This window comes from Panthera tigris, chromosome B4 (genome assembly GCF_018350195.1).
Source record: "Panthera tigris isolate Pti1 chromosome B4, P.tigris_Pti1_mat1.1, whole genome shotgun sequence".
Lineage (NCBI taxonomy): Eukaryota > Metazoa > Chordata > Mammalia > Carnivora > Felidae > Panthera > Panthera tigris.
Genome location: NC_056666.1, coordinates 67,135,830 through 67,151,475, shown reverse-complemented (window position 1 = coordinate 67,151,475; position 15,646 = coordinate 67,135,830).

Sequence of the window (15,646 nt, the reverse complement as noted above, 5' to 3'; positions counted from 1 at the left end):
CCTAGGTGTGCAGGATGGTTTAGTGTTGGTCTGGCTGTATTTCATGGACATGAGACAAGAAAAAACTTCCATGCTGTTCTGCCATCTTGGCTCCTCCCTCTAGAAGTTTTTTTAAATATTTTTTTAATGTTTATTTATTTTTGACAGAGAGACAAAGCATGAACGGGGAAGGGGCAGATAGAGAGGAAGACACAGAATCCAAAGCAGGCTCCAGGCTCTGAGCTGTCAGCACAGAGCCTGACGTGGGGCTCGAACTCACAGACCATGAGATCACGACCTGAGCCGAAGTCAGATGCTCAACTGACTGAGCCACCCAGCACCCCTAGAAGTTTTTTTTTAATGTTTATTTATTTTGAGAGACTGTGCACATGCACATGTGAGTGGGGGAGGGGTAAAGAGAGAAAGAGAGAATCCCAAGCAGGCTCCACATTGTCAATGCAGAGCCTGACACAGGGCTCAATCTGATGAACCATGAGATCATGACCTGAACCAAAATCAAGAGTTGGATACTCAACCAACTGAGCCACCCAGGTGCCCCCTTTTAGAAGTATTAAAACCCACATAGGTAAGGCTGACCAAATATAACATGAAATAGACCAGCCTGTTATATTAGAGTTTTTGGCATAGAGATGCTACAGAAATAATACAGAAACCAGCTTCAGTGAGTTCTACATATTGAGTACTGGAACATATACAGGATCAGAACCTAATGGGGAATGAAGTACACCATGATCAAACTAGACAAGCATGCTTTAATCTCTCTAAATTTGGTGCTTCAGGTAAACTGTATTAGAGAATGCCATTCAGGTTTGAAGGTAAGGTAAAGTTTCCTATTCTCTTCCCTCCGAGTTGAAGGCAGCTGATTCTACAGGGTACACACTCAACCTGAATTGCTCACCCAGGTGCAGGAAAAGTTGTAACTGAGTCAAAGAACAGTGATCCTCTATCACTGAGATAGGTAGGGCTCCCAGATATAAATACTGCTCAGCCAAATGCACAGAAGTCACTTACACCTGGATGAAGAACATAAATGAGCATGGTATATCTTCAAGTCTTAACGTTGAGACAAAAAGAATCTGCCCAATATTAAATGTGCACCAATGAAGCTCAAATTCTAAGTAATTGGAATCACCATCTCCTCATTGAGGGAGCGTCGTGGTTGAATTGTGTCTCCCCAAAAAGATACCTTCCAGTCCTAACCCTCCCCCACGCCATTCCCTTGAATGTGATCTTATTTGGCAACAGTGTCTTTGCAGATGTAATTAAATAAAGGTTAAGTCATGATGCATTAAGGTAGGCCCTAATCCAATGACTAGTATTCTTGTAAGAAGAGTGAAATTTTGTCCCAGAGACAAACACCAGAGGGAAGAACACCATGTAAAGATGGAGGCATAGAGGAGAGTTAGAGCAGCTGCAAACCAAGGTGTGCCAGCAGCCACCAGAAGCTAGGAAGAGGCGAGGAAGCATTCTTCCCTAGAGCTGTCAGAAGGGAGCATGGTCCTACCAATACCTGGATTCAGAATTCTGGTCTCCAGCACTGTGAGAGAAAAACCTCCTGTTGCTTTAAACCACTCAGTTGGTTACAGTAGCTCTAAAAAAACTAACGCAGGAAGGAATAAGAAATAAGTTGGAGAGAAAGTTTGGAAGTGTTTCTTCCCTTCCAACTCTCCCTCAAATGGAAGAAAGAGGCTTTATCCCAATGGAATCAGGGAGGATAAATATTGGAAAGTGAGAACTTTTCTGTTTCTCTCCTGCATTTCTGCTTCTACTGTTTGATAAAAATCTACAAAAGCCTTTCTGCTGTGTTTCCCTTGGCCAGCGAACTGGAAAGTTCAGCAATGAGAGCTAGTGATCTCTGAAATTGGTAGGGATGAGATATTAATTATTTAACTCCACATACATGGTATGCCCTAAGCCAAAAGTTTATTTTCTTTACCATTTCATATTTCAAAATATGCTTAACCACTATTTTTAAAATACTCACCAGAGATTGGTAATAAACTAGAATAGTATCTTTGGCTCCAATTTTGAAAATTAAACTCCTGCTCCCAATATTACTTCCTAATTGAAAATCTTCCCTTATATCAATCTCCCCTTTATCACTGATGAAATTCAAGCTAAATTGAATTTTATGTTGACAAAAGCAAATCAGAAAGTATTAGTGCCAAAATATAAAATGAAAATATCAGTCTTTTCACTCATTAAAGAATACAAAATTGTCTCTTAAAAATAAATATGCATTACCAGTAAAATAAATTTACTCTAGGACAAATAATAAACAATTTATATATTAATTTTCTTTTTTAATACAGCTTATATACAAATTAACTTCTGGTGAAGTGACTACAAGGCCATATTCTTAGCTAGTTTCTACTTGTGGTGTTGGGAGTTTTCACATAGAGACAAAAATTGGGGAGAAGTTAATCATTTTTTCTAGATTTGTAATGTACTTATGAATAAATAAGTAAACTTTGGAAAAAAATGGCCAGAATGTTAAGATCTAAGATGTCTTTAAGAAACAAATATGTTTACTCTAAAAATAGAAAGGTAAAAGGCCAGATTTGTAATACAAGACAATTTAGGCAAATGCTTCAATGTACTTATTAAATCATGCTTTTAAAAAAGAATCATCTCATTTTATTGAGGAAGGAAGTTATCTAAAAAAAAAATCTGTCACATATTGAAGGAGCATGGGTATAAACAAAGAAATAAAGGAAAAGAATTTCTATTTATTTCAATTATTTTATAGCTTTTACATGTTGATTATTTTACTTGAATGAATCCCTGGACTTGAACTGATTTTTTAAAAAAATAACAAAAAAGAAGGGAAGAGAGGTGATGGGGATAGACTTTTAAGATTGAAGGGAAGGGACTCCTGGGTGGCTCAGTCAGTTATCGATGTGAAATATCATATTGATAGCAAAACTATTTTAAATATAAGCTTTGTTTTTAATAGCAACACATGCTGTTTATGGCTTATCTTGTCTCTATTCTACATGACTAACTTTCACATCTGCTTCTTTCAAACTTCTATTTGACCTTTGAACTTCTTTTTCTCTCTCCTTTCTCCTTCCCTCCCCCTTTCTTTTTTTAGAAAAAGGATGCTGTAACATGCTGATAATAGTGATGAAAAGTAGAAGAAAAAGTGAGATTAGTTGGTAAGTTTTTAAGTCAAAGGGGGTGAAATTTATTCGTTATTGTCTCTGTAGCATAAAATAATTTAAATTCTTATAAATTTAAGCAAATTTACAATTAACTATATCCTAAAATTATACACAAAAAGGTAGATTTGAAGTTATTTGTGAATGACTTCTTCCATATTCCACACCTTCCCCTACTCTCCAGATTCCTTTAAAGCCAAATTTTTTAAAATACAGAAATAATGTCTTTTCAAAGTTATTTTTTTTAAGTCAAAGATTCAAAAGGTAGAAAATGAAGACCAGTCTGGTACAGGCTTAGTTCATTTCACAAAGGCAACCACTCTCAACAGTTTCATTTTGCTCTTCTTGTGGGTATGGTCATCATTTACCTCAACTCCTTAACTTCCATACAGTTTTTATAAATGATTAACCTACTGGGTGTCTGGGTGGCTTAGTTGGTTAAGCGTCTGAATCTTGGTTTCAGCCCAGGTCATGATCTCATGGTTTGTGGGTTTGAGCCCCACATCAGGCTGTGTGCTGACCGTGTGGAGCCTGCTTAGGATTCTCTCTCTCCCCTTCTCTCTCTGCCCCTTCCCTGCTCATGCTCTAAATAAATAAATAAATAAATAAATAAATAAATAAATAAATAAATTTTTAAAAAGTAAAATAAACAATTAACCTACTACTTTCATTATGTTTCCATTTACATGTTAATTTTCCTAATTTTCTTACTCCTGATTATGCCCTTTCCTGTCTGTTGAAAGAATTCCCTTTAACATACCTTGTAAGGATGGTTTAGTGATAATGAATTTCTTTAACTTTTGTTTGTCTGAGAAACTTAATTGCAGGGTTTTTTGTTTTTCTCTTACCACTTTGAAAATATCATCGCCACTCCCTTCTGGCCTGCAAAGTTTCTGCTGATGGCTTTCTGAGGTTTCCTTTGTAGGTAACTATTTTCTTTTCTTTTGCTGCTTTAAAATTTTGTCTTTGTTACTACTTTTTGCTATTTTAATGATTATGTGTTTTGGTGTGGTACCCCTTGGGTTGACTGTATTGGGGTTGCTGTACATATCTGTATCTGGATTTCTGTTTCCTTTCTCAGATTTGGGAAACTTTCAGCTATTATTTCTTCAAGGTTTTCTGCCCCTTCTCTCTTTCTTCTCCTTCTGGGGTACCTATCATGTGCATGTTATTACACTTGATAGTATTTACTGAGTACCCTTAAACTATTCCCAAGGCTCATTATTCTGTGTTCTTTTTGCCATTCATCTCGGTTGCTTTGTATTACTCTGTGTTCCAGTTGTTGATTTGTTTTTCTGTCTCCTCTAATCTGCTATCGATTCACTTGACTATGCTTTTACTTTCAGGTATTGAGTACTTCATCTCTGATTTATTCCTTTTTATATTTGTTTGTTGAAGTTCTCACTAAGTGAAGGATCTCACAAGTCCCATGAATGTCTTTATGATGATTACTTTGGATTCTCTCTCAGGCATATTGCTCATCTCCATTTCATTTAGATCTTTTGCTATGGTTTTTCCTGCTCCTTCATTTGGGACATATTCCTCTGTCTCCTCACTTTATGTAACTCTCTGTGTCTGTTTTTATGCATTAGGAAAGTAGTTACATCTCCTAATCTTGAAAGTAGTGGATTTATGAAGAGGGTCTTGTAGTGCCCTGTAGTGCAATGTCACCTGTTCCCAGAAACTGTCACTTCAGGGGTGTCTTTTATGTGTTGTGCTCTCCCTACTCTTGTGGTTGTACCACATTTCCCTTCAGTCCAGTCATCTGGCAATAGTGCCCCTTGCTTGTTGTGGCCAGGTTTCAGTCCCTGTACTGTTAAGAGGCCATTTTGGGCTGTCCTGGGCTTGAGTTGGGTTAGACCAGATTTTTTCCTGAACTGTGGCAGCTCCAAACTGCAGGGAACTCTCCCTGTATTGTCACCTGAGAGGCTTTTTTAAGTGGTCAGGGCCTGTAGCCCAACAAGATGTCTGTCCCCAGTCCATCTGTTTGGGTTGCAGTGACCCTGAACTATGGGAATCCCTCTTTGTTCTGCCCCTTGTAATATTTTTGTTGGTAGGTGAAGTCAGCAGTTAGATCAGATATCTGCCCCATCTCCCTGCCCAACTTCTAGGACTGCAATGGGACTTGTCTGTGTGGTTATCTTCCCTTGTGCTGAAGAGTATCTTTGGAGTGGTGCTGACCACTGTTGGGTCTGCTTCGAATGCCAAGTTGGGCAGGTTGAATGGGGCTATCTGCTGGGAAACAGGGGGTTGGGGGCAGGACACATGGTGTTAGCAAAGTATGCACTTGTCTGCTTACAGGATGGAACCTGGAGCCACATTGGAGGAACTTCTACTAGTGAAGCAAATTGGACAGCGCAATCCACAGGAGAATACAAGGGTGGACATACAGTGTTAGCAAGCTAGGTTGCAAGTATTCTTACTGGTTCCTGTAGGTGTTCTAATATCCAGGCTAGGAAGTGTGGGAGAGAAATGGTACCCACCAGCTCTTTTGTTCTTGGAGAAATCTCCTAAGGATCTCTGCCCCTCCAGCATACATTAAGAGGTTAGTAAATAAATACCCTTCTTGTGTACCCCAAGCACTTTCAAAATGCTGTTTCTATGCTCTAACTCAGCAGGGCTGTTTGTTGTGCTGTCTTTTTTTTTTTTTTTTTTAAGTTTATTTAATTATGTTGAGAGACAGAGAGAGTGAGTAGGGGAGGGGCAGAGAGAGAAAGAGAGAGAGAATCCCAAGCAGGCTCCATGCTGTCAGTGCAGAGCCTGATGCAGGACTTGAAATCGTGAACTGTGAGATCATGACTTGAGCCAAAACCAAGTAAGATGCTTAACCGACTGAGCCACCCAGGCATCCCTGTTGTCCAGTCTTTTTAAGGGCAGAGACTGTTTCCTATTGCCCTCCAGCTCTCCCAAAGCTGAGCTTATTGATGTTTAAACTTTCTTGTGGTAAGCCCTACTAATTGCAAAAACTTGCAAAGTTAAGTCCCTCTGGTTTTCAAAACCAAATGATATGGGGACTTATCTTCCCATTGCAGGTCCCCTGTGTCTGGGTGCCTGGTGTGGAGTCTGTTCCTCTCTCTTCCGCATACTTATGGCATCCCTCCCTTTTGTGGTTGGTCTCACAGGTTAGTTTGATTGTTGACTACATCTCTGCCCTTCCATCCATTTTCGATGTGGCCTCTTCTCTATGATGAACTGTGAAGAGTCTGTTATGCCCAGACTCCACATGATTTTCTGGGTTAGTTACACTGATGTGGGTGTTATCTATCTGTGTTCATGGTCCAAGGTGAGCTTAGGTTCTTCCTATTCTGCCATCTTCTCTGGAAGTTGGCTTTCTCGTGAAGATCTTGATCTCTTTGTCTCTCAGGACCAACATTTTTCAATTTTGTTAAGAAAGCCCTGACCTTTCCCAGGATGAAACACAAAGTAAAGAAAAGCACTGGAATGACTGGTTAGAAATATAAATTAATTAATAATTTGAAAGGAGCCTGATTCCATTTCCCTTAAATCTCCAATGACAACACAGAGAAGCAGATGAAAATCACAATATTTCAATCTAATCATGTGGACCACCACGTGCTAGAATTGTGGAGCAAAGTCTGCCAATGGTAAATCTAGTACCAAAGGATTCGTAGAAAATGATTCAAGTTTTGCCTCATAGATAGGCGTTATTTTATTTAATAATAAGAGAGACAGAGAGTGGGAATTAAAAAAAAAAACAAAACAGAATCTAGAAAGTGCTTAACATATGCCCCTCAGTGTGTAAGATCAGAAGCCAAACTCTATTTCATACTGCTGCTCTGTGACACCACAGAGAAGAGTCAACCCCATCTCCATCCCTGTTTGTTTCCAATATGTACCCTAAAGCAGAATCTCCCAGCAGATAGGGGGGACTTGTGGTAGCTCCTTGATTTAAAGACATAGTTGGGGGGCAGGTAGGGGGAAATTATGGTATAAAAATTCTTCAAATACCCCATTAATGAAAAGTATCAACTAAACGGTGAGTTTAGGTTTGAAAACTGCCTCAGAAACCAATAGAAATATTTATTGAAAGCCAACAAGAAACTGGAAATTAATATCTAAGTATATCCATCTGCATTTCAGCTAAAGATTTGGAAAGTTTACCAAGAGTGGGACCTTAACCATTTATTCTCTGGTCTTTTGACAAACACTGACTTAGGACTGAATCTCTTTCTGTAAGAATTAGCAAAACACACACAGAAAATACAGGACCTCTGGGAGAAAAGGGAATGAATTTTGCTGTAGAAGAAAGAGTGATAAGGAAATCCTGTGAGTTCAACAACATGGATAAACCTTGAGGGTATTATGTTACGAGAAATAAGTCAGACAAAGAAAGACAAATGCCATATGCTCTCACTTGTTTGTAGAATCTAAAACAAAAACAAAAACAAAAACCCACTCTCATAGATACAGAGAACAGACTGGTGGTTATGAGAGGCAGAAGTGAGGGGTGGAGGAAATGGGTGAAGTTGGTCAAAAGATACAATTTTCCAGTTATAAAATAAATAAGTTGTGGATATGTAATATACAGCATGGTGACTATAATTAACAATACTATATTTTGTATTTGAAAGTTGCTAAGAGACATCTTAAAGTCCTTATCGAAAGAAAAACAAATTTCTACATATGGATGGTGATGACTGTTAACTAGACATACTGTGGTGAGTATTTTGCAATACATATCTAATCATTACATAATACATATCTAATCTAATATCTAATCATTATCTTGTACACCTAAAACATAATGTTATATGCCAATTATATGTCAATAAAAAATGAATGTGTGACAACTAAAATGTTTAGAGAAAAAATTTCTAAAAATATAAGATTCTAGAGAATATTTCAATAAGCTGGTATTATCAACAAAGGACTCATGGCTTCTATGAAAAGAGAATCAGAGAAAAATAACAGAGAAACCAAAAAGCAACACTATGAGATGAAAAAGTAATAGAAAGAGAAGAAAGGGAAGGATGAACACATTAAGATGGAAAGGAAAAATGCCGAATTATGGAATGAATGTAACCTCCCCAAAATCATATGTTGGAGTAAAAAATCCAGTGTGGCTCTTTTGGAGATGGGGCCTCTAAGAAAGTAATTAATATTAACTGAGGTCATAAGCATGGGGCTCTAATCCAATAGAATTAATGTCCTTCTAAGAAGAAACATCGAAGCACTAGCTCCCACTCTCTGTGTACAGAAGAAAGGCCATGTGAGGACAGTGAGAAGGCTACCAGACAAAAGAGAGAGAACTCACCAGAAACCCACCGTGCTGGGTCCTTGACCTTGGACTTCTAGCCTCTAGAACTGTGAGACAACAAATTTCTGTTGTTTAAGCCACCAGTCTGTGGCATTTTAACTATGGAAGCTTGAGCAGACTAACATGCTGAGATTAGAATATTTCTATTTAGAAGGAAGCCCAAAATACAGTAACTAAATTAAAACCTGCACTAAAGGTTGGAAACAGCAGGATGTATACTGAAGAAAATGTAATCAGTGTAGAGTGTGTTTCTCACATTTCAGTGTACATGGGGGGTCACCTGAGGTTCTGATCAAGTGGGTCTGGGTTCTGAGATTGTACACCTCCAACAAGCTCCACCACAGCTGGTCTGAACACACTGGTCTACACCACAGTGGCTGTTGACAAGTTCAGAAGGTTCTAGACATGACTGAGGAAACATATAGATGTTCATGTGTCTAAAAGAAAGATCAGTACAAATGCAACAACAGAATAATTAAAAGTACAATAGAAAGAAATGTTGCTGAGGTCCAGAGGGAACTGAGAGTTCAGAGAAAGGCACTACCATTTTATGTGCAAAATTCAGTGAAACATTTTGGTACCTCTTCCCCAAACTGAAGAAAAACAAAACAGAACAAAACAAACCCCCCTCAAAAAAATACAACTAACATAACCAAAGGGGTAAAAAAGGAAGAAGACGAGACAGATTTATATTTCTCACATTCATTTGTAATAGAGGAAAATGCAAACAATCTCAATGTCCAATAATAAACTGTTTTAAAATGGTGGTATGTTCATAGAGCAGAAACTATGCTACAGGTCAAGTTACATAGCAGAAATATAACCAATAATATTAAAAATGTTGACAATATGTTGTAAAGTGGAAAAGGAAAGTTGCAAAACAGCATATAATTCTGCTCCTATAAAATATGTGAATATATTCATTGAAAAAACTGTAAGGATAAAGGCCTACTTCCTAATATGTGATTGCAGGTAACATTTATATCCTTTCTTGCTGGTATTGCCTAAATTCTCTATAGTGATGATAAAATAGGTCTAGAAAAAAATGTCTAGAAAATATAAATCACTGAGGCACCTGGGTGGCTCAGTGGGTTAAGCGTCCAACTCTTGGTTTTGGCTCAGGTCATGATCTCACAGTTCGTGAGTTCGAGCTCCACATCGGGCTCTGAGCTGACAGCATGGATCCTCCTGCCTGAGATTCTCTCTCTCTCTCTCTCTCTCTCTCTCTCTCTCTGCCCCTCCTCTGCTGTCACTGTCTCTCAAAATAAATAAACTTAAAACATTTTTTAAAAAAGAAAATATAAATCACTACTGATGTTATCACTGGGCACTTTATGTCCAATATCTTATTTCATATTTAACTATAAAGATCTAAATGGTTTTAGAAGGTAAATAGACATTGATTGTATTCAAGGAACATTAATTACTACTTACCTTCGGGAAAATTTTCAAGGCAACCAGGGAGAGCATTGCTGTAACTTGACTTCTCTTGTTTGAGAAAATAATTTTCTTGTCCCATTTCTGATTTTCTATCTTAACAAAATTTCAAACATTCAAAAGAGAATAAATAAGTGACATTGGAGACGGTTTTATGTTTTCTTGAAATTGTTTTTCAAATCAAAATTCACTTCTGTAAAACTAAGAATAGATAGGATTCTCAATTCTACTATAAATGTCATGACAATTATATCTACTGAGCAACAGATTTTTAAAGTAAAAATGAGGGAGAATGGGTGCTAGAGCAGATGTATTTTTATGCCCAAGTGATGATAGAACCTGTGTTTTTTTTTTTAGTTAGAAGGAAAAAAAAAACGTACTATTTTGGAAATAGATTTTTTTTTTTTTTACTGTTTTTCCCTAAATGTACTTTGGTTTTACTTTCTATGGGCACTTCCTAAATCTAACTGCATATTCTGAATCAAAAGTTACAGAGATTTTCCCACATATATCCAATCTGCAAGTTCAACATGATTGCCTATCAAGCACAATGTAGTGGGGAAAACATTAGATTTGAACCACAAGTTGTGTGCTCATATCCCAGATATACTCCCAATTATAAATCTTGAGCAAGTTACTGGAAATTTCTTAAGTCTCCATTTTCTCACTTACACAATGAGATTAGTACCATCTACCTTACAAAATTGCTGGGGAGGGGCACCTGGCTAGTTCAGTTGGTTAAGAGTCTGACTTGATTTCAGCTCACAGCTCGTGAGTTCCAGCCCTATGCGGGGCTCTGAGCTGACAGCGTGGAGCCTACTTAGGATTATCTCTCCCCCCCTTTGCCCCTCCCCTGAAATTTCTCTCTCTCTATGTCAAGAATAAATAAATAGGGGTGCCTGGGTGGCTCGGTCGGTTAACCGTCCGACTTCGGCTCAGGTCATGATCTCGCAGTCAGTGAGTTCCAGCCCTGCGTCGGGCTCTGTGCTGACCGCTCAGAGCCTGGAGCCTGTTTTAGATTCTGTGTCTCCCTCTCTCTCTGCTCCTCCCCTGTTCATGCTCTGTCTCTCTCTGTCTCAAAAATAAGTAAACGTTAAAAACAAATTTTTTTTAAGAATAAATAAATAAACCTAAAAAAAAAGATTAAACTTGACAAAGCTTATTAAATAAGCATAAAGCATACTATACCTTTGTTTCCTTTTTATTTTTTCCATCTTCCCTGAAATTTGGTTAAAGCAAATCTTGTTTCAAAGACCCAACATGTGTGTCTCTCTTCCTTGAAGCTAAGGCCATTTCTGGTAAGAGTATGCCCATCGAACTGTGTAATATAAGATGCATATTCTTGTTTTCAGCGGAGACCTTTGTAATTTGTGTCATTTCGCTCTTACCCAAATATTCTCCAACTGTAGATCTCAGACTGTGGCTCTGTCACATGGCATATATCTTCCATGCGCTCGCTGTGTGAGCCCACTTTATCACCCCTGTCATATCCCTACTATGGGAAGGACCTATATAATTAGAAAGTGGTTGCACAGTAACCACATTATCAAGCATCTCATTCCACTTCTGTCTTCTATCTCCAGACAACTAGTGGAGCATTTTTGGTTAATAGTCTTTAACCAGAAAGAGAGAAAGTAAAATTCCAGGTTGCTGATTCAGTTTTTTTTTTTTTAAGTTATTTCCCTCTATTTTTATATTCACCAGGCTTGTGTGTGAAACAAGAACTGAAGTGCTCACAGATGAGGCAGCGATTAGCATCCAAACCTACCCCATGCCAAGCAAGAGCTGTTGTTGCTGGGATCCAAAGTTATCTAGGTGATCACTGACAAATAGCTTCCCCCAGAACATGAGAAATCTCCAGCCACCTGCTCTTTCTTGGCTGGTGGAGTGAAACAGATTTCCTAGTCTACTGGCTCTGCTAAACTGTGAGTTCCAGGTGAGCCAAAGCCACTCTTCCAGCCGTTGAAAGAAAAAAATGACCTCAGTCAGCAGGAGGACTCTCTCCTGCCAGAAGAAAGGAAAAGAGACTTGAGAAATCATTTAACCCAAGACCCTCATTGTACAGATCAGAATTCAGGTCAAGTGCTTCGCCTAAGTCATAAAGCAGTTATTTCATTGCAAAAACAGTATCAGCAAAAACCTCTCTGGCTAAATTAAAGATACTCCCAGGGGGGAATCATGATGTATGTAATGAGCAGAGTACTGGTATTGATTGAGACTCTCTTGGCTTGTATTTTAATTCTTCAATTATATACAAGCTACCAAGGTAACTTTAGCAACTTCAGTTTCCTTGATGCTATCTTACAGGGTCATTTTGAAGAGTACGTGTGACAATTCACATAATAGTCATGTAATTGCAACATGTAATTGTTATGTAATTGTACATAAATTAAGTACATGCTAGCAATTATTATTATTATTCAGTGCTAGCAATTATTATTATTATTCAGTGGCCCAGGAAATGTAAACCTATCAGCTATCTACTGATATCTTCAAAAGAAGAGGACATCCTACAAGGAACTGTGAAGTCGAATAAATTTCCAAAATTTAAAGCTAAAGTTAAATAGTTGGTCTAGATCACCAACTATTCAGTGTTTTAAAAATTCTCTCTTCCTTATCTTTGGAATGACTATCCAAAGATTTCAGCAAATGCAACTGGCCCAGAAATGTAACCACATATAATATAGAGCTTAAAAAATAAAGGTTTTTATTTCCATCTAAAACTCTCATTTGAGCCTTTAAACCAGATTCTAGCTCTTTTATAGAAGAGGGAAAAAACAAACATTTACAAAGTATGAGGAACTCTGCCTAATTTGAGCCTTGAGCCATGGTTTAAGCATTCTTTTCAAGAAAAGCCTCCATGATTAATTATCACTAATTATATTTTTTTTCTCTAGGAGATCAACAATGAACTAGATAACATTTGGGAGAGTTTATTTTTGGTTAGCCTATTAATCTTAGCCAGAATAATCAGGGGTTGGGAATATGAAAAGATTTCAGGAACATCAGAGATCAGGATTTCAAAAAGGAACAAGGCAGGGTTTTCTCCCCTCCCCCAAAATAACAAACAAACAAACAAACAACAAACAAAACAAACCAAAGACACAGGGGTGAGGTGAGGGTACTTATAGAGCTTACTCCTTTAAGTAAATTCTTTAAAAAAAAAATCATTTTGAGTATTACTCTTAGGCCTGGCCATGTTTATTGATATGACTATGGATTTGGGACACCTTTGGGAAGACCCATTCCTTCTTTAACTTCAAAAATCAGTAAATATGAGCATACAGTTTCAAGAAATCACAAGCTGTCATTTAGCTTACCTCCCTGGTACCAGGTATGTTTTCTCAAATGATTTCCTAGTGTCCTTTTACTATATACATAAAAACAGAAGCCATTGGAAGTGGCTTATTGTCTTGCAACTATGGAAGTTCCCTCAGGGAAAATCTGAAACAAGCCCCATACACAGGGGAGAAAGGGACTGAAGAAAGAGGCAGGCCACTCCAGATGGGTAGGTGGCAGTTTTAATAAGCAAGGAAATTTGCAAATAACGCTGGTCTTCTTCACCAAGCAGATCCCTGCATCCCCCCACCAAAACCATGAAAGTTTACACAGAGGCCTTACCTGGGCTCAGTCACGTGCATACGGTACAGAGGGTCTCAACAACACTTGGCTCTCTCACATCTGTGTTTTTCAAGTTTCTCCGAACTTGAGAAGAATGGGCAAGACATATACTTCAAGACAGGGGAAGGGTTAATACATAGCCTCTGATTGCTGGAGTTCAGCTCAGAGGTCAATCAGCAGCCATGTCCTCTGATGACCTCCTCCAACATGGCGGGATCAAGCAACTGGGGCACCCACATGGAACTTTCAGATGTTTCATATTCCAGGAGTAATTTCTCTGATTCCCTTAAGGAGGTTGCTATGGTATTGTCCGGCCAGCTTCATTACAATATTATAGGCTGCTACTCCAAAAATATTTGTCTCATTTTCTTAATGGTACAGTGGACACTGAAAGACATTGTAGGTCTTTTTGTTTGATTATTTGTGTGCGTGTTTTGTATTTGGAAACATGAATGCGGAAAAGGAAAATGATAATAATGAAGATCCTATAGTGTTAGAGTTCATTAAGCTGGTTAAAATTTTCCCAGCTGATACTTTCTTCTCTTGTTGTGTGAGGAAACTGACATTTTTTTTTGTTTCTTTATTTAAATGGATATAGTATTAGGTGAGAGAAAAAAATCATTTTGAGTATTCCTTCTAGGCTTGGCTGTGCTTATTGATGATAAGCAAAACTTAATCAATTGGGCAAGGCCACCACCCTCCTCTCCCAGCTGTCTTCACTCGAACTGAATCAGGAAGCAATTTTATAGGCAATTATGTTTGCTTTTTGGTGCTGTCACTTTATATAAAATTTGCCAGTAAAAAAAAAAAAAAGTTGCCACTATGTTCAACTGCAAATGTGGAATGATAAATCATTTAAATGAGAATTGAAACCTGTAGTAAGGCATGAATTTCTGTGATGAACTTAGTAAAGCAGCTGGTTTGAATTTGACTCACCAAATAATGATGAGTTAGGAAGTTGAGGGATGTGAACAAATGGAGAAAAAAAAATGGATAATAGATCAAAAAAGATCTGGCACAAATATAGAAGTGCCAATAATATAAGCCTTATTTTTTTATTAAAAAATATTTTTTTTTTACATTTATTTATTTTTGATAGAAGAGAGACAGAGCACAAGTGGGGGAAGGGCAGAGAGAGAAGGAGACACAGAATCCAAAGCAGGCTCCAGGCTTCAAGCTGTCAGCACAGAGCCGGACGCCGGGCTCAAACTCACAAACCGCGAGATCATGACCTGAGCTGAAGTTGGACGCTCAACGGACTGTGCCACCCAGGTGCCCCTATGAACCTTATTTACTTTCATTTGTTTCCTAAAGCTTTGGTCCTTAGTAAGGTTAGAGAAAGATCATCTTAAGAATCATCTAGAACAACATGAATGAACTTTGAATAATTATGCAAAGGGAAATAAATGAGTCATAAAAAGACAAATACTGTTTAATTCTACCTAAGTGAGGTATCTAGAGTAATCAAAGTCATGGAGACACAATGTCTGATGGATTCCAGAGGCTGTCGAGAGGGGGAAATGAAGCTGTTTAATGGGTACAAAGTTTCAGTCTGGGAAGATGAAAAAGTTCTGGAGATGGATGGTTATGATGGTTGTACAATATGAATATACTTAATGCTACAGAACTGTACACTTTATTTTCTTGAGAACCATAACTGGAGAAAGATAGCAAAGAAAAAGATTGATTACAATGATAAAATTGAAATAGCCGTGGAAAACAAAATGTGTGTGTGTGTGTGTGTGTGTGTGTGTGTTACCAAATTTCCTTATAAAATCTGGTTTAACCTTAAAATGTGTAGAAAAATCTCAGCAAAAGAGTGCCCCCTTGTGGACCTCTGTAAGGTGGCAAAATCCATAATGAATAAACCTGGCTGTCCCTCTGAAGTCTCTTGAATTATACATTCCAGTTCTTGCACGTAACCCCCACACTTACATTCCTTGAGGGCAGAAGAACTCAAACACCTCCCCAAAGTTAATTCAAAATCAGAGACCAAAATAAGGATGTTGATATATTTTGGAGAGATTCTTTCTTTCACTGTTTTTGTTGACAGTCAAAAGACAATTAAATTTCTTAAAAGTTTTAAAAGTTGAAGCTCAATTTACATGGTAATTGTAACATAGGGTATTTAAATTCATATTGGGTTTCT